The sequence below is a fragment of the Lonchura striata genome, chromosome 20 (genome assembly GCF_050655825.1).
Source record: "Lonchura striata isolate lonStrDom1 chromosome 20, ASM5065582v1, whole genome shotgun sequence".
Lineage (NCBI taxonomy): Eukaryota > Metazoa > Chordata > Aves > Passeriformes > Estrildidae > Lonchura > Lonchura striata.
This window is the reverse complement of record NC_140722.1, coordinates 11271125-11291292: the sequence shown is the minus strand read 5'-3', so window position 1 is coordinate 11291292 and position 20168 is coordinate 11271125. Positions and strand designations below refer to the sequence as shown.

At 42.9% G+C, this 20168-nt stretch overlaps 1 protein-coding gene across 4 annotated transcripts in view; it reads left to right on the top strand.

Moving 5' to 3' along the window:
- Positions 1-20168, top strand: part of CDH4 (cadherin 4) — a 421918-nt gene that overhangs the window by 349328 nt on the left and 52422 nt on the right. The gene's annotated exons all lie outside the window — the stretch shown is intronic.

The following is a 20168-nucleotide window of genomic DNA, read 5'->3' as shown; positions in this document are numbered from 1 at the left end:
TTCTACATTGTACATAGGACTGATTTGAGTTTGCTCCATCATTCCAGTGCATTTAATTTACTCATTACAGACAAGGATGACCTTTCTCAGCAAATTATAGTGAGGAGCACTACCACTTATCAATGAAGAAGATTCATTTTATTAACCCTCTTTAGTGCTTTGGAAGTGTGTTGTGCACTCAGTGGAAGGCCACTTGCAGTAATTTGAGATACCAGAAGTTAGCAGAGGGAGAGGGCTCAAATCTGCTCCACAGCACTGCTGTAGGGTTCCCTCATAGCCTTTGTGTCAGGGTGGGAAAGATGTGAGCAAATCCATGTCACAGATATCACACCATTTGTTTTAATTAAGAAGGAAACAATGCCAGTGGTTCTGAAGCTTTGTCACAATTCTCAGGAGGAATATATCTCCCCATCTGAGCTCCTCAAATGGCAGCGCCTGTGTGTCTTTCTGGTGGGTGTTTCTGCAAGGATCTGTACCTTTTGCTCTTCTGCGTGATTGCTGCAACTCTCTAAACAAGAAGCTGGCAATCAGTTTTAGAACTCCTGTGTTGGAGCTCTAAAGGAAAGGGTTTTTTGATTACTTTTCCTTTAAAAAAGCCTGATAGCTAGATAGACTAGTAAAACTGATAGAGGAAGGGCTCTGAGCCATGGCCTTGGAAGAAAATAGCATGAGTAAGGAAAAAAAAAAAGTGGATATGATGGGAGGCACTTTTATAGAATAAAAGAGCTTTCCAAAGAAAGAGGCCGGTAAATAGCTTGAAACCTGTGGGAGTCCTATGAGCAGACAGCAAAACAGCCATGGTATTTATCTCCCAAAAAGGTAGTCCAGGAGGATGATCAGGACACAAGTGTAACAGGCTGGAGATCACCTGGCTGTTCAAACTGAAATATGTTGTCCCAGTTTGGCTGTGAGTTTGTGTGAGCTCAGCCTGGCTGTGTGACCTGCTTGCACTCATCTTGGCCCTGCCCTGTCCTGAGGCCTTTCATTCCCCATCAGATTGCATTTTTAATAAAGAGGATCAAACAGAGCAGTAGGGTTGGTTTTATTGCTCTTCTGGGTAGATTTTCAGCCCTGGTCCCAGTGCCCTGTGTGTCCTTCCTGAAGATGTGCACAGCAGGATGCTCCAGCTCAGAACTGGGCTGTACATGGAAACCTACAGCAGTTCACATCTCCCGTGGAGCTGATTCTGAGAGTGAGTCCTGCCCTTTGAAATGAAGAGTTTCCTCCCACTCAGGCAGTGCCTATGACACTATTTACTGCCTGCCAGAGTAGCTCCCAGTTTGGTTTTTCAACTTTTTCTCCCATTTGGTTTAGACTCTCTTCATTCACCTGGCTTGCTTTCAGTATCGCCAGCATTTAGATGCTGGAGCCTCTGGAGGAGGTTTTACTGACTCACATGTGGAACTGTAATGGCTTTTTATTCATATTTGGGTGAGTTATTGAAGAGATATTACCAAATTGAAAAGCTGCATGATTTGGGGTTGAACTATTCAGATAAAACAAAGCTTTGAGTTTAATTGGATCCAATTATAGAGTCCAAGCAAGAAGACTGACACCCCACCTAATCATTTTCATTCTTTTAAATATGGAAATCTTCAGAGCCTCTCCTATAAGAACATTCCACATATACTAATAGTCTATAGAACCTTTTCTTTCTTCACACACATTTTAATATGTTCAGAGAGTTCTGGTACAGTCTGGTTGCACTTGTTTCAAGTTGCTCATGAAATCCCACCTCTGACTACAGTGGGTTGGTTTATACATTATTCAGTAGTAAAATCCCAGCTGAATAGGGAGGAGGAAAAATAAGTTAAGTATTGGAGTGGAAAGCTCACCAGGTCCTTAGCATAATCTCTCTGGTTCAGACCTGCATTTCTTTTTCTATTTGAGCTTGTCTTACAGTGGAGAAGAGTGTATCATTCCAATTTCAGATAGAAGACTACCTGCTCAGCTCAGGCAGATTTAAAGTTATTCTTTTGGTACATCACATCCTTTCCAACAGCCCCTTCCCCTCTCTAAAGGGATTATTGACTAAATCTGCACCAGGTCAAGTGAAATAATTAAACACAAGTTGGCTCCACTAATTAACTTATCCACAGACCATTGTCTGTTATTAGCATTTTAAAGAGAGACTTTGTTAACTCCTTCTTCCTAGGCCTAGTATTACTTTTTTTAAATAGCAGAATTCATTCCTGTGAGCATCTTTGGCTCCATTTCTTGCTTAAATATTGTCTTCAACACATTTGCCAGAGCATGAGTGAGTTTGTGGGATGTTTCACCCTGCACCAGTTACTTTTCTTAACTGGCATAAGAAGAAGGCAGCTTGAATGCAAAGGACTGTGACTGTCAGAAAACCAAATACAGTCTCCTGTATTCTGAAATATTCTTAAAATAGGAAGTTCTCAGTGTAAACAGCAGAGAGGCTGTTACATGCTCTGTAAAGTATAATTTAAATTGTGATGTATCTGGAGCTTTTATAGTACATCTCATCTGGAACAGTGTCAAGATCGTGGCGTTTGTATTTTCAGAGGATGTAATACTTCCAAAAATACAGAAATGTGTGCACAGGGACCAAAATGTGGGCGTTTGCTGTTCTGCATCACGAATCATGTCTATTTTCTTGAGCTCTGCACTAATTAGTACCTAGAAAGGTGGCAGAAGGTGGCTCTTTGAAGGGGAGGACTGTTCTTAGACACTTGTGAGCATTGCTGGGCTGGCTGAAAATAATCACAACATCAGGTACTGAGGGTTGGGCTGTTCTCCATTCACTGCAGGCTGAGAGGGCCATGGGTAAGGCCAGCAAGGTGTCACATGCAGGCAGGATGGGTCTGTGTGTTATTCTTCCCAGAACTGCACATTAAAGCATCTAGGAGCCTGTAGCAGCAGAGCCAAAGCAGTGAGGCAGTTTGTTCTTTTGTCATGGTAACCTCACCATTTTTCTTCTAATTTTTAGGCTAAATATTTTCCTTTCTTTGTTGTTCCATTATTCCAGCTTTCTAAAAAATTCTGAGGAATTTGTTTAAGAAATCCTCATTAAATAGAGTACATGTCAGTACGATCATGTTTTATTCATTTTTTGCACTTAAAATGCCTTCTGTTCTAAATGCCTTTCCAGAAAAATAAATGTGGTTAAAGTAAACAGGTCACATAGTCAGTGACCTTAAATCTGATGGCTCAAATTGAGAAGGGGAACTAATTGCATAAAAATGCAGTGACTCATATTATCCAGATGTTCAATAAGTTGATCTTTCCAACTTACTTACACATGCCTGAAAAAGAAAAATACTGTAGTTTTCTATTAATACCAAGATAGAATTCACCTCAGTTTATAGGGAAGGGTCTTGTTTTAATGGTTCAAGGTCTGGGCAGATGCCCAAGGAGGGGTGAACTGACCAGACTGGTTGCAGCTGTCTGAGGATGGGAATCAGGGTTTGTAAGTCAGCAGCAAATGACTCTTGTAGAAGTGGGGAGCTTTTCTGCCAGGTATCTGCTATTCTAAAGGGAGGGTTTGATGCTGCCCAAGCAGGAGCACGACAAATAAAATGCCTTCTTAGGAATCATAGTGGTCTCCTTCTGAAGGTGGATTTCAGCGAGGTCAGAGGAGCAGCATCCTTGTCTCTTGAACTCAGGACCAACCCTGTGGTTTGCTTGCAGCAGAGTAGAGCTGGCCCAGCCTCAGAGATTTGCTGTGATCAAAACACCCTACCCTGTATTGGGTGTGTTTTGCTCACAGGGGAGCCTGTGCTGATGTGAAGTAGTAGATGAGAGGATACTCTGTGCATTACTCATTCTGGAAGTGGTTTGTTTTGGAGATGTGTATGTTTCTGCAATTATTTTAGCCATTAAACTTCAGCCCTGAAAATGCTTTCATCTTGGCTGATTCCATCTTTTTGTGGCCATGGCAATGGAGAGGAGTGTGATGGGAAATGCATTAGTAGGTTTGTAAATTATGTGCAGTTCCCTCCCCCTGTATGTTTGATATCAGGAGATGATGTTTGACAGAGAAGATAATGAACAGTATTTGCTGGTAAATCAGCAGCTAGATGTGGTTTGAAAGAAAGCATATTTGGGCATAAAGAGACAATCTGGAAGGTTACCAGTGCTGTGCACTATCAGAAAATCTGCTCTACAGATGAGCAGTAGAGAATCTCCCACCAGTGAGTGCTGGAGAAGAGCTGGGTGGCCTCATGACTTCAGGGTATCAGCTCCAGACAAAGCAATTGAGCAAACTTCCCAAAAAAACCAACCTGCAGGGTAATCTGCAGGGCATCAGAGGGTTCTTAGGGCAGGTAGTCCATCCCCAGCTCCTTTGGCCATGGCCACATCCCTGAGAACCCCTAAGGTAAAAAGCAGGAGAATCTCTCAGATCTATCCATCAGATTAGAAATTGAAGCATCAGCAATCATTTATGTAGATGATCCTGATTAAGCAGGAAGCTCCCCACAACATTTTCCCCACCCCCAGATTAGGACAAAATAATGATTTTTTTTTTAATTGTCATTACCAGACAGAAAATAAAATCTGGAGAGATTTAGCATTTTTGTTTTAATAGCTGCAAAAATGTCGCATTGATATTGGTCTTTTAAAATTATGTTTGACATTTTGAAAGATCAATTTTTGTCAATGCTAGCTCAGACCATTAAAACCATTTTAAAAAGGACTCTTTTGCAATGTAAAAATAAATTCCAAGCGAGGGAGAGCTTTCAAGTGCCCGTCCTTGGGAGCAGTTTCACTCTTAGCATCTTGTGATGAAAAACCATTTTGTCATAATATTCTCCACCAGTTTTCATCCTCAGGCCCCTTCAGCTCTCTATATGGTCTCTGCCACTGCTGTCATCCAACCATATCAAAATGGGTATTTAGGGATGTTCTTCTGAAAACTAATTCCAGTGTTTGCAATAAGAGCTGCTAATGTAACTCAGAGTGACCATTGCCTGCAGTATCAGCATCTTCAAAGGCTGACTGACACATTTGAGAAATGGATTTTGTGTTACTCTGCTGACCCCAGACTCTGTGCCAGGGCAGTTCAGAGAGGGGCACAGGCACAGTCCTTTCCAACTTCCATAGGGAATAAGAAAAGCTAAATTACAGACTTCAAATCCAGATGTGCAGGGGAGCGTTCAAGGAAAATGCATCAAAAACATTGTGCAAAAACTCATTTAAAGTTACATAAATTATTGTTTGCATTTTCACATGCAGTTATTTTCAAGTCTAACCAGCTGTATCTGATTGAAGTAGCCCTAAATAAATAGATCGTTACATAAACACAACATTTGTTTGGGGATTTTTTCCCAATAAGGTCTGGGCCCTGTTTGCTTCGCAGTGTTGCACAGACTGTGAGAAGGAGGTGTCTGAATTTCAATGGGACATTTTGACACAGAAAATCCCATTCTTAGTATGTTTGGAATTTCTAAGTCTTATGGTGACAGCTACCATCAAAGAAGACACAGTAAATAATACAGCACGTATTTTGCAGAGAAATTGGAATGCAAGCAGAGAGTCTAAAGAGGTGATCACATTTCATTTCACTTTTTTCCCCCCATTTTGGTGCATCAAGCCAATGTCTGGTGCATGCTGAAGGACTGAGCAGGCGTTCTGCTGACAGGCTCCCCAGCAGATCTTGGGTTGCTGTTTGCTGGGAAGGGCTGGTGTTTGCAGTTCCAGGAGAGCCCTTTTTTTACAATCCAAGGTGATAAAACCTCACTCCCTCCGACCCCAGGTGTTATCATCTCACAAATCAATTACCTGATAAAGGGTGATCCTGGGCAGCCTTGGTTACTCACTGCTGCAATCCAGTCCACAAAGTTCAGAAGTCCTTAAAGCACCACCGAAATTCTTTCTAGCAGGTCCCATGGTTCTATAAATGAGGAAATAAACCAAGTGACTCAAGGCACAGAGATGCTTGTCTGTGCTGTCTCTGTTCCAAACCAGAATAAAACATGAAAGAATAATCTGAAAGACATGATGGTTTTTATTGAAGAAATAATCAGAGAGTCGCTTATCAGAATCAGGAAACCTGCTTTATCCTTTGTTGCATTATAAATAAGAATTATATTTGTTCTTGGGGAACAAGCCTGAAGTACACTGCAAGATGTTATTATGAGTGATGCACCAGGAGGAACTGAATAAATACTGCCTGTCTGCCCCGTTAGGTGGTTTTGTGTCTTACATTTCTCTGATTCCTCTACCAGAAATGAGTTGTTTTATCATTTCAGAGGTGTACTCATGATTGGTTTGCTTGTGGGGCCTGGATGCCAAGCTTACAGAAGGGAGGATGCCAGGCAAGGTGGGGAGGAGGTGGGGCTGGGGTCTCCAGGTGTGCCCCAGCTGCTCACTGTCCAGATGGGCTCTCCTGCTGCAGGGAGAGCACTGCTGGCCAGGGCAGCCTGTGGTGGTGTGGAGGAAACGAGAAGGAACAGAAAGATAAAAGGGAGAAACACAAAAGGGAGGAAGAGACATTTGTAGGGATAAATTAGGGAGGGTGGAAGCAAAGAAGAATTTACTTTTTCCACTCTTGTAATTCCTTGCAAAGGCTATTAGCTCTGGATTTGAAGGGTTATAGGGAATGCCATCCTAGGTAGAACAACACCCATAGTGCAGCATCCTCTCAGGATCCAGGCATCTGTCAGAGCTGCAGACACGAGCTCTTGGAGCTGTGTGCGCCGGTTACGTCTCGCGCTAGGTGATTAGATGTAAAATTACACAGTATCATCCCAACTTGGAACATAAAACCACTTCCATGCTCTGTCTTGACTGTTCATAATGTTTCTTGGCAGAAGTTGTTGCAGACACCAGCTTTCAATCCTTCCAAATTAAATGTCAGTCGATGGCAGCGCCGTCATCAGCGGGAGCGTCCCGCTCGTCCCACTCCCCCCAGCTCTGCACCTCCTCTGCTGGCTGATGAGCAGCTCAGCTGGGAGCAGTTTCGAAGGAGATCTTTGACTTTCTTTGGCTTCCCAGAGGAATTCATAATTATTTCCTCCTTTATCATGGAGTGCAGCTGGAGTCTTCAGCTCCATTAGAACTGCCCTGGTAATTTCACAGTGTAAAATTTACAGCAAACTAGGGACATTAACGTTAAATAAATTTATGCAACAGCAACCCTCACCCAAGTCATTAAAAGTGTGTGCCGTTTTTAATGGATGCTTCAGCATGGCATTTGATAAGTTTGTTCATTTCTTTTCCCAGTCTGTTGGTTATACATACACACATTCTTCTGCCACAGGTATTGTGAAAGCTGCTGTGGCCACAGATGTCCCCTCCTTGCAAACACTTTAAACATGGCTGTAATCCCAACCTCGGTGAGGATTGGAGTGAGGAGAGGCTGTCACCAAGAGTGGATTTGGTGTGGGTCTGTGTGCAACTCCAATAATCCAATTGAACTATGCAGTGATTCCGAATCACGTCTATTTGAGAATGCAGGATGTCATAAAGGCTGCTAATCTGGTGGAAAATTGCATTAAGCTGAGACAAGACAAAGTTGATTATGTGCACAAGTAGTGCAGATGTGCCTGGCACTGGTCGTTTATGCATATTGATAGATCTTAAATACAGCAGAGCAGGGGATGGGATGGGGTTTCTATGGATATTGATTTTGTTGCAGCTCCTTGGGCTGTCATCAGAGACTTTCAGATCCGACTGCCTTGACCGATACAAGCCCTGATAAGAAAGCTTGATAAGAAAGCAGGCACGGGGTTGATGTCCTGGCCAGAGAAAACCTGCTGAGTATGTCCTTAGAGAAGCAGATATTGAGGAGCACCCCTGCTCTTCAGCTCCATGCAGCCACGGTGTGGAACTCTCTGGGAGGCTGCAGTTGGGTTTTTGGGCTGCCTTGCTGGATGTTCCCAGTGCAGGAACAGCCTGGAGTGCTCACGAGGGTCAGCTTGCTGCGTGATCTGCTTCTCTTCAGTTTGCTGAAGGAGGAGACTTGGTTTCCTAATGGTTTAATTTTGGCTTCTATAAACCTGCTGGAGCAGAACTGTTGTTTTTCCACCTCTCCCACGTTCCAAGCAGTGAAGCTAGAAACAGGAGGTTTTCATCCTGTTCTTTGGTTGTTGTCTCATTCCTCAGGAATCTTTATTAAGGCAGTTTTTTTCAGTCCTGCTCTGCCTGCAGCCCCTGACCTCTGCCACCAGGCAGCCTGGTTTCCAAGGGCTCTGTGACTCTGCTGGCATGAGCCATTTAATGGTTTCCAACTGAAAGAGAGCAGGTTTAGATTAGATATTAGGAAAAAATCTTTGCTGTGAGGGTGGTGAGGCCCTGGCATGGGTTGCCCAGAGAAGCTGTGGCTTCTCCATCCCTGGAAGTGTCCAAGGCCAGGCTGGACAGGGCTTGGAGCAATCTGGGACAGGGGAAGGTGTCCCTGCCCATGGCAGGAGATGAGCTTTAGGGTCCCTTCCAACCCAGGCTGTTCCATTATTCCATGATTCTCTGATCACTGGCATGGAGCTTGAAACATGATGTGAGAATCAAATAAGATGCTGGTTTTCTAATAAACAAAACATTTAGGAGTAGAGATAATTAAGCATCTAGCAGACAGGAAAAAGGATTTGTGTATTTTTTTTTCTTGGGAATTCCCTAATATCCCAGTCCTGAGGGTTTTTATGTGTATGGGATCTCCACTTACCTTGCCTGCAGCCTGAGCTCTGTGCAGGTGAGTCTGCTGGCACAGGTGAGCTTTCATGACTGTGCTTCAGTTCTGAAAGAGGAATTTGTAATCATGTTGAATTCAGTGCATATAACTTACCTTGATTTATATTTGAGCTGAGGTGAAAGAACTCTATCTGTGATTATGGACATCAAAGACAATATATTGAAATTCAGTTTTCTCATGTACACATCATTTATCAAATCTCTGCCCAATAATGCCAACATTTGCTGCACAGAAATACAACATGATGGATTACCTGCTTCCCACCAGCTTTCTGAAGGCCAAGGAAGATAAACACAGGATTCTTGTAGAAATGCCAAGTTCAGGCTGGGGAGAGGCACTGAAATCAAAAACCCCATGGCAGTTAGGAAAATTCACAAGCAGGATAAGAATTTCAGGGACCTTACAGTCATCAAAGGAAACAAGTTTCTTGGTTTCTTGCTGTCCCAAGAGCACGAGTGACCCACCTGCTGCAGGCAGTGTCACCTTTTTGCAGAATTTGGCCTGGTTTAGTGCTTTTCCTTGAGATGCTGATGATCTAAAAAAAGCACATTTCCTGTATCTAAAGCAGCAGCGATCTGGACTTGGATCCATAACAGCCAGTTCTTGCCTGGAATCTGAAAAAAAAAAAAAATCTTAGAAATATGAATTTCAAATTAAAACCAGGAAAAAATAAATAGCAGAAAACACTTTTATTTCTTGCTGAGCTTCTATTCAGTTCCTGTTTCCTGTGTTGACAGTGTAAGTTATACTTGGGCAGGAAAAAAAGGAAGCCCACAAACATAATTGCAACCATGTCTAATTAGGCAGAGCTATGTAAATTTAGCGTTTCTACATGATTATAAATGTCAGGAGAGCCTTAGATAAGACATGAGAGTTTTGAGTATCTCTTGTGTACCTAGTCTAAAATGTCCTTATTGCTAATCCTATTCATCTAGAGTTGCTTCCTAATTAGAATATTTATGGGCTAATAAGGAGGTGAACAAGACACTCCAGTTCAGTTCCAAAGGTGAGAGCAGGGATTCATTAGACTCGGCGTCTCTGTTTTGATTGCTGTACAATGTAATTAACATTGTGCTAGACAATCATTTTAGATTTACCTTAACAACAAATGTTTAAAAGATTCCTGTTGTTCTGTCTTTGTGCCCCGGTCTGCTGAAACCAAAAGCAGGGATGTCAGCAGCTTTGAGAAATTTGGGGGTTCCTGGATGGGTTTTTTTGGGTTTTTTCTTGTATTTTCTGAACTGTTTTGACCTCAGTCTGTCGGTTACTGATGTTGCTGAGTTTTGGCCATGCCAGCTAAAAGTGAATCTGGTTTGCATATTTTATGAATTCATGTTTTATACATTTTATATCACTAGGACCTGCTTTATAGGAAATGCTTACTTTGATATTTTGGTGGGTTTTTTCAGAATTTTCACTCGCATGTCTATAACCAGTGACCTGATATAAAACAGAATTTTTAAAGTCAGATATAATTCAGCTGGTTTTAGGTTATATTACCATGAAAGCACTGGGAGTGCCTGATGTTCAGTGTATGATTCTATAATTTTTCTTCTGGAAGGTTCTTCCCCACCAGGAGCCCCAGTGAGCCCAGGCACAGCATCAGCAGGAAAAATGCCTCCTGCCTCCAGACTGAGAGCCAGGCAATCCTGAGTTCCACCCCACTGCCTTGTGGACCTGACTGATCCAGCCCTGTGTGAGCATTTGGGTGCTTCCTTGGTGGGATCATCCCCTCTCTGGGGGTCCAGCCTTTCCCCACCCATCCAGCCCAAGATCTTGCAGAAGACACCTTCCTCCTCTGGCTTTTGCAAGATGTTTCTTCCAGCTTGCTGCCAAAGCTCCTTGTGAAGGGCCCCTCAGCCCTGCCTAAGGGGAGATGCTCTTTCCTGAGCCCATGGAGGGGCTGGGAGCGTTGCCAGCCCCAAATCCCCATGGCATTGCTGCTCATGGGGAGCACAGGGGCAGCTCCTGATGGACTGTAGAAAGGACAAGGCACAGAGCTTCTGTTCTCCCTCCCACATCTCTCTTTACTTTAAGCCCCACTTCTGTCTGCAGACCACATCTAAGTTCTGCAAAGCAATGACCATAATTAATACAAACGCTCAATTGTATCTGTAATTGTCCCCTATTTTTGCCAGTCTCAAAGTCAGCTCCTTTCCAAGGGCAAGCTGATCAAAGCAAAACCTGGGGGGCTTGATCTCTTCTGTTTCCTTTGAGAAAACAACATTCTGTGGCTTTAAAGGTGTGATCAGAAAAGTTGTTAAGATGTCAGGTCACGTTATTTCAAGTCTTCTCTGTATAAATTATAGTGAGCTACGGTGATCTCATAAATAATGATAAATATAGCAACATTCTACTGCTGATGGAAATCATTATCAGCTATTATCAACTTTAATTAATATATTCACATTATTCAAATCCAGGTAGAAAATGTTCTTTGGCATCAAGTCTAGAGGAATATGGATTGTGGCTTTTGTGCAGCTTGAAAAGCAGCTGGCAGCAAGGAAGCAGCTCTGGGGAAATATTTTGTTTAGACCTAGGGTCCAGCTCGTTGATTGTCCCATAAATGTCCACTTTAACTTCTTGTGTGCAAGGTAGATATCATGCTTCCCAGGGTTCTTTCTTTCCTTGGAGCACTTCTCCTGCACCAGAAGAGCTTTTTGTTTTTTGTGGCATCTCAGTTGTCTCCATAACAACCAGGGTAATGCTGGGGAATACACAATTGAAGATGCTGGAGATGACTAGTGGTAGCAAATGTTCTTTAACATGAAAAATGAGTGAAAACAAACAGAAAATATGGGCTAAATAAACCTCTACTAATTCTAAATGGAACGGTTCTTGAAAATTTCCATTAGGACTTAACAGCTCTTTAAATAAATAACCACTGTGTCCCCTTCCATCTGAGGGTTTCCATCTGTTGATTGTGTTTGTTTGCTTTTCTCCCATTTTGTGCAAATCCCGAGGCCCAGTCCTGCTGCACACCCAGCCCCTGGGTACAGGGCTGAATTTTCCCTTCCCTTTGGACAAGGAGCTGAAAAACAACATCAGACAGATTCTCCCACCTGCCCCTGCAGGAGCTAACCCATAAAACCCTGCATCCACACCTCCTGTTGCCCCTGGAGTTTGGCCAGAGCTCTGTTTGCAGCTTTCCAGGAGAGAGAGGAGGGTTTGTCAGAGCAGGAATTCCCTGTTTATCCACTGTGCTCAGCCAGGGGCAGAGGGTTCTGCTCCATGCACACAGGAAAGCAGCTGGGAAAATTCCTGAAGAGATGCTCCTGCATCCATCTTATCCCTCTGTGCCTGCCAGGAGCCCAGACCATGGCCTCTCTCCACAGGCAATGCAGAATCTCTGGGATAATCCCTGTCCCCCAGACATGCACCACCCTCTAATATCCAGACCAAAGAAGGTGCCAGCCTGGGATGGTATTTTCTGTTCCAAAGCAGTGAAAATGGGGTCTCTGGGTGCTGTGTTTTCCATGGAAAAGGCTCCCATCAGTAATTCCCTGGCTAATGGTTTAGTTAGGGACCTTAATGACTCAGATTAGGACCTGTTACAGCTGGTGTGAGGCAGCACTTTGTTTCTGCTGTCAGATAATACATGTCTAAATCTGCACTGTTCTGACATTTCCTCTGAGAAAAAAAGAATAAAAAAATCCATACAGCTCCCATTAACCAAGAGAGAGAGAGGTAAACACTGCTGTTAGTGAGGTGAGATAAAACCTTTTCACTCTGGGACACAAATATGAGTTCAACTTATGATAAAATTAAATGCATTTCATGATCTCACTCCCCACAGGGAGTCACTCCCATCTCACAAGGGACCAAGGACCAGAGTCGTAAATCCCTTTGCATTCTGCCTGAAGAGGATGGTCCCACCAGCTCCACATGGAGCCTGGTCTCACAGCCCTGCTTCTTCCTTGCAGTGCAGAACCTCAGCTTCTGGTTGTTCTTCTTTCCCAGCATGGTTTTGTCTGAGAAGTGGAGGAAATACAGCACCACACACACAATTATTTAGTGTAAGCTGATACACCTGAACCCGAGGTGTGCAGCTCCATGGGAGCTTAGCACTGCTGTGGGAGTAGGAAAAATACTAATTTGCTTTCCAAAAGTGCATGTCCCAGCAGTATTTTGGAGAGTATTAAACTTAGAATCTCATCAGCTCCTCCTAAATCTGCTGCAGGGCTAAGATGTTCAACTGGATCCTGAAGAAAATAGGGATGCAGTTCTGGGGATGCTTCCCTTGCATTGAAGAGACAGCTGAGATTTTGGAGTATGGACCACAGATGAGATGGTTTCATTTGAATTCCATGTCACAACCGAAGCAAAAATAGTTTGTTTTGAGGGAATTCTTTATCCACAGTGTCTGTTTTCCTTCATAATTTCCAGAAATTATCAGCACTGAAATAAGGGCTGTTGTTTGCAATTAACATAGCCTGAAAAAATTCCAGCTCACACGTGGTACCCTTAAGAGGGATAAGACACCCCAGGTTTGTGGCAGGTGATGGGTGGCATGAATGAAATCCTGTGGAGGGACTAAAGCACTGTAAATCCACACCCCAGCTTGTCTCACAACAATTTTTATGTACCTATATCTTCAGTCTGCAGTTACATTTTTGGACTGGTTCTGTCACTGGGCACAAAGCGATGAATTGCTGCCCAGAACTTACTGTCAGTTTATTTACATGTGCAAAAAGTTTCTCTTTGGAATAATTCTGCTCAGGGAACTGATGCAACTCAGCAAAAGGACTGTCTTGCACATAGAAACTGGTCTGAGCTGGGGGTGGGGGGGTAAAGACATAACATTGTGAGGGTGGATTTAATCCATGCAGTTTTACTTCTTTGCATAAAGAAGGCTTAAAACTGCATTCAGCATCTCTAACTGGACTCTGCAAACCAATGACTCCCTCTTAAAAAAAGAGCCTTAATTCCTCTGCCTGTTCCTCATTTGAGAAACAGGAATAATTCTCAGCTTGCAGAAGTTTAATGAGTATGAATTTGTCAATATTTATGCCTACAAAGAAAATAAAGTATGCTGGCATTATTTATAGCATTTCAATAAGCTCGTCAGAGCAGCATCATATATGATCAGGTCATGGGTTAACAAGGATTAATTATCTTGGCAGAATTATGCTTTGCAATTTTTCATTTCAGTCTGTTACTTTCGAGTATTTGATAATGCAGCCTACTAAATTCAGGGTCATTCTGCTTCTTGTATGAAATTCAGTACTCCCCTTCATAAATGTTTTTTAGCAGAAATGTAGCCAGAATTGGGGAGAGCTGAAGTGTTGAAATTCCCTCTTGCAGCTAATAGCCAAGGAACTGCTCCATTCCTCCAATTTTGTAACTGCAAGAATTGCATTTCATCACATAAAGGTGGTTGGCAAGTCCCTCTTTCATACCTCATAGCAATGTGAAGTTAATTCCATATTACAGGAACCTGGGAGATTGTCAAGGGGGTCTCTACAATGCCAATTCCTTTATAAAATTTCCCCTGCTATGATGGAACCTGCTCCTGGTCACCCAAAGGCCTTTGACACTTGCAAATATCCTGCACATCCCTTAGCTGACAAAAAAAAAAAAAAAAAAAAAAAAGCATAGAAATTAAATGCTGTTTGATTAAGGCCCTGATCTGGGAAAATTAAATTTTGCCTTTGATTATTGCAGTGGCTTCTGGCTGCGGCTCCATCCTCTTGTCATAGACAGTGACCAGAAAGGGTCCAAGGTGCCCTTCCAAAGGTCTCCCTGTCCAGCTGGGACAATTTAAGATTATCAAAAATCCTTCTTGGCCTACTCCCTTCTCTTTCAAGTTAATAAACAGGGCATTTAATTTCACACTCCATATATCAGTCTGCTTTTTCGGGAGCTCTGCTCTGCCAGCCCCTCTCCTGTCACTGACATGGAGCAGTTCTGCTCTGGATGGCAGCGGCTGCTCTCTTTGGAGTCTCACCTGGGTGTGCAGAGACTCTGCTAAGGCAGATCTGATTAAGGCTGACAGGTTCAGTATGGGAAGGAAAACATCCCTGCTCATCACAGCAGCTCTCACAGTGGCACTCTGCCAGCCTGGCGTCTCAAACATTTCATTTATCAGCAGTTTTTCCATTTACCACGAAGCCATTTGTTCCTGTTCCTCACTTGCCCGGTTTTATCTCGTGTCTGAAGCCCTCTGAGCAGGCAGGACAGTGAGTTGTACTCTCCAAAGCAGGGCAGGCTCCCTTTGAAAAGCATCTGCAAAACCTCTGAGTCACCAGAGGTTGGGGTCCAGAGCTCACCGTGCTGTTTCTCTTCTGGTCTTTGCTTATAATGGAACCCAAAGCTAAGTTTGCCCAAATGCCCTGCAGCCACTTCCTGTGGCAAACCCACGATGGGTCAGTAGAGCAGTCAATATTTTCCTGGGATTTCATTCCCCAGATGAGAATTCTGTGTGTCTTTCCCCAGATGCTGAAGCCCAGAGAGCAGTGAGTGCTGACAACCATCAGGATGCTCTGTGGGAAGCCCTGTGCTATTAAAACTGCTCTCTGGAAATAGTTCTTCATTTTGGTGGCTTTTCTTTTGTAAGGGTACATATAATTACCCACTCGTGATTTCTCTCAAATTTATTAATAGAATGTTAATAAAAAAATCCTTCTTTTCTATTTGTCTAATACAACTAGATATAAACATCAGGATCAGTAGCTTGGAAAAAAAGCTGAGATGCCTCCTTCAGAAAAGTGCAGCACTTTATCCTCCATTAATCCTAGACCTTGCTCAGTGAATGATTTGTACCACTGAAGTAATTATAGCTGTATAGCATTTGATAAGTTATCACAAATTTATTACTGTATTTTGCTCTGGACCTAAGTGTTTTTTCCATCAGATTCAGTCTGAACTGTAGCCCTTCTACACCAAGATATAGTATAAGTCAAGTATTGAATCAAGTGCATGTCTTTATTTCCTGTGTGTTACATCTTTAAAATTATTAATACGTACAAAATTAGCAAGGTCAAATAGTGCTTATGTTCAAAATGTCTTTGTTTCTTGTCTTGGGTCAGAATTTTCAGCCAGAAAAAAATCCTTCACTCACAGGATAAGTTTTCAGCTCATTTTCCACCAGCACTGGAGATCTCTTTCATTGCACCTGTTATCAAGTAGCCCTTTTCCAAGGCAAGGAAACAAAGCCTTTGCAGGCAGAGCTGGTTTTGACAAAAACCCCCTTCACTATTTCCAACTTCACAACCAAACTGAATTTCTTTTCCAGAAGTTGTCAATCACATTCTCCCTCATCAGATCGACACAACATGACCCTGCCCACGGTGGGTGAAACAGCTCTTAAGAGAAATACAATAGGGAGCATCTCACATTAATCTCTCCTCTGTTATTTGACTGTTTTCCACTAACCTTTTCTTCTGTCAAATTTAATTAAATCAGCTGCTTTTGTGGGTCTAACCTGGTCCTTCTCTGTTTGGACATTCTCTTCAATTCAAAAGGAACATATGATTTACAGCCAGCAGGGACTTAGCCAAGCTATTTTCTTAAAATAATTCTCAGCAATGAATAACAAATTACACTAAGTGAGTTTATTTTATCCAGACCATAAGGAGTCAACACAGTACAGATGCCCCAGACTTGTGTTATGCTCCTGACTGCCAGTAATTTTAAAATCCAGGATTTTAGTGTTGTTCATACCATGTGTATACATATAGGATTAGACAAAATGGTTTGAATATATTACACTGATTTTATTTTTTTAGTTGCTGTACTGATAGATTTTTTTAAAACCTCATGTACCTCAGAATAAAAAGGTCTGGCTACATCAGTGGTGTCATGAGTGTGGAATTTCAAGCTTTCTGCAAAAATGAGACCAAATATAAGTAATGAGCAATATTATGAATATTTATTCACCTACACTGATCCTCCTGATGATCTTTTTCAAGCTTCCAGCCTGACAGAGCTTAAAGAAGAAGGCAGTTTTACCTGAATTTTGAAAGGTTTTTCTTCTTCTTTCTAATCAAGCTTGATATAGCAGAAAACAAATCAGGCTGATAAAAACAGAAGTCAGACTTACAAGAAAAACAGCTGTAGCAGCTAAATGGCTTAAAGCAGAGAAAGTAGGAAAACAGCATGTGGGGCTAATGATGGGTGCTTTTCAGGTTTCAGAATACATTAAGGCATTCTCCCTGTTTATTAAATTGCTCTGGCAGCATTTGACAGCAAAGGTTTTGTGGATTATAAGAGTGCAATGGACATAACTAGGATATTTTTTTATCCTAAAGCCTGGCCTTTGGGTAATCACCAAGAAGTTACACGCTGCAGGAGGAATTTGCTTTCCACAAGTCCAAAGAAGGTTGTTTTTTTACCTAAAAAATAAATGTTTCTGAGATTGTTGTTTACTTTCCCTTCTCTGCCTTCAGATTTTGAGTTTTTTCTGTCTCAGCACTCATTGCTTTTGTCAGTAAGTGGCAGAAACCACCTGGAAGCAGCATCAATTTACTGCTGGCATATTTACCAAAGGGCACCTCTCTGCAGCACCAGGTGCTGTGTGACCACCCAGACTTTGAACTATTGCTCGTCTCTCCTTGCTCAAGAAAAGCCAAATGTAATTTCATGGTTTTACAGAAATTGCCTCAGCCAAAAGTTAGAAGGCATATTATTCCTGAGGTCTCCTTTTAAGTGCTCTTTGTGAGATGACCTGGAATCTCCGGGGCATAAAGGCTGGAAAGTGATGATGGGAGCTGGGCTGGAGCTGGTTCCTGTTCCTGGAGATGCAGGTGGACCCCAGCTCTGTCCTGGGCAGAGGGAAGGGGCTGGAGATGGCAGCTCTGCAGCTCCCTCATCCCAGTGGGATGACCAAGTGCTCCAGCCAACAAATGGATTTTTCTTCTCACAGTATCACTGTTAGATAAAAAAAGGGTTTTAATTTCATTTTGAAGTGTTATTTTCAATTTATTTGATGCATGGAAAAATTAAATGACCTGCTAAAGGTCACTTGGGGAGGGTTTGGGAAAATGCTAAAGAAATCCAGATCTTTCAAGCTTCAGCCTGCAGCCTTAATCACAGCCCTCCTCTGTTTTGGCACAGTGGCTGTAGTCAGAATTGAAATACATTATCCAAGATATTAATCACATTTCTTTTTTTTTACTGAAATTTATCAGTAGCTCGTGCCAGCTCACTGCCATCCCTTTGCATGACTGTCAGAAGCAGGTAATTCAGTTTTCTTATTTCTCCCCTGCCTCCTTGTGGATTTACATCTGATCTGGAGTTTGGACCACTGGAAAGAGAGATGCCCATTTCTGGTGATGCTGTGATTCTAATGTTGTTATAAGTGAGATAACTGTATGAGAAGCTCATTAACTGACATGTAGTCATTTAGTCTTTCTAAACAGAAAAGTTGACACTATCCAAGGAGAGATACCATAGCAATGGGGTTTAATTTTGATAATAATTCTGCTAATAGTTTTGAAGTCAGCTCATAGCACCTGAGTCACTTCATTCAAGTTTTGAGAAATTCCTGTACTCAAATATCAGCTAAGAAATGTTGTGGCCTCTGTTGCCCACCCTCTGCAAGTCGAAATGCAGAACAAATACAGGGTTAATAACAAACCCTACTGTGCTGTTGACCTTGCACACAGCACTCTCCTAAACGTGCTGCTGCCAGCAGTGGTGGCCAGCTGGGGTCAGAGCCTGGCAAACCCTCTGCAGGGTCACTTCACTGCTTTGGTGGGTGTATTTTCCTGTATGCCCCTTACTTTGGGCAGAAGTTGCTGCATTTAAATTCTGAATTTTGTACTGCACCTTGGGTTGTTTTTTTTTCAAAACCTTGATAACCCAGGTTCAGTGTCTAATCCCTTAGGGGGAAAACTCAAAAAAAAAAAAATAAATAGAAAAAAGTATCCATCTCAGATTAATGTGGTGGCATCATATTGCACTTGAAGCACTTCTGTTCCAGTTTAATAGAGCCCTTTCTATGCACAGTATTACAGTATTGCTGGCACCAGGCATTGTTAAGTGAATCATTAACATAACCCATCAGGATCCCCAGTCTGTTTTACCATTTCCAGTTACTTGTCTGCTTTGGGTTGGTTTTGTTTCTTTTTTCTTTCTTTTTTTTTTTTTTTTTTCTCCTGGTTTAATCTCAGGGCTGTTGAGTGCTTGGAGTTCCTATTTCTGAGCTTCCCTGTGTATCCCTGACAACTGGCAGGTCTCTCTTGGAGCTGAGCTGCTCAGTCAGCTCCTGTTCCTGGCACAGCTCAGCAGCGTCCTGGCACTCACCATGAGATGAGGTGCATGAGCAATTCTGTTTGCTTCTCACAGACCTTCTGCCTGGGAGCTCCAGGGAGATGTGGCCAGGATGCTGGAAGGCTTTTTGGGATGCCTGCTGGGGTCTGCTCTGTTCCCAGTGCAGGAGCAGTTTCCACTTCCCCACTTCCCCTACCTGGATGACACAAGAAAAGGCAGCCGTGGGCAGCAGCCACTGAACTGTTTGGTCTCATGCTACTAAAAAGCCAAACAGAACAGGCTCCTGAAAGGCTTTCTGGCATTCTTTGATGTTGTAACCTCTGTGTGATAAAAAGATCATATTCACTTTCTTTCAGGTGACTTTTAAAGCACTTCCCCCTGCTTTCATGGGAAAGCTCAGCCTGCTAGTGCTCGGTGTTGTACCCACCACCAGAGGCTGTTTTGCTTTCAGAAGCTGTCACAGGAGAAAGAGGAAAGAGCTGCTAAACCTGGAGCAGGTCCCATTTACACTTATGTGGGAGATTCAACACCCACCCTGGGAGAAGCTGGAAAAGTTAATGGTGTGTCTGGTGGTTCCAAATGGGTTTAAAGGTGTAAATTGTAACACATTAATATACTATCATAAAGTGCAGTAGGTGAAGAGAGAATAAGATAAGTTGCATAATGTGTGAGATCCCCCAGGTTATGGGTCTTAGGTGCTGAGAGGGAAATTGTTAAGAAGTTTAATTGCTGGTTGTTAATCAGGCTGTCAGGAGAAAGCCATTAAAGGTGGATGTCAATATAGTTCCAGTGCCAAGAGAAAATCCTGAGCTTGACTACAGACCTTCATTTGTATCAGAAATAATGGGTTTTGAAGGGGGTGGAACAGCTCCTCCAGGCTGGAGGTGTGGATGAAGCTGCTGTGGGTGGTGGGACTGAGGCTCTTGTTGGCACAGAGGAGTTCACTGGTGTCTGGGTGGTGGCAGGTTTGTTCAGAGGGTCACAGGGACACACAGGGTCTGACCAGCACATCACAGGCCAGGGTGTCACATCAAAGGCAGCCTGGTGAGCACAGGGCTGTTCCCAGCAGGGCTAACTGTGCCTTGCTGGGCAGGGCCAGACCAGCACCAGCCCTGCCTGGGGCTCTCCAGCACAGGCAGCTCATAAAATCAAATCCACCAGAGGCTTGTGAAAGAGAAACACCTTGCCATGCTGGAGGAAAAGCCAATGTAGCCCCAGCCAAATGGAGAAAACAGCCCTGGCTGTTTCCTTTGCTGTCTGGCTGTGCAGCACTGAACAAGTGTCCCAGTTTGTTTTAAAATAG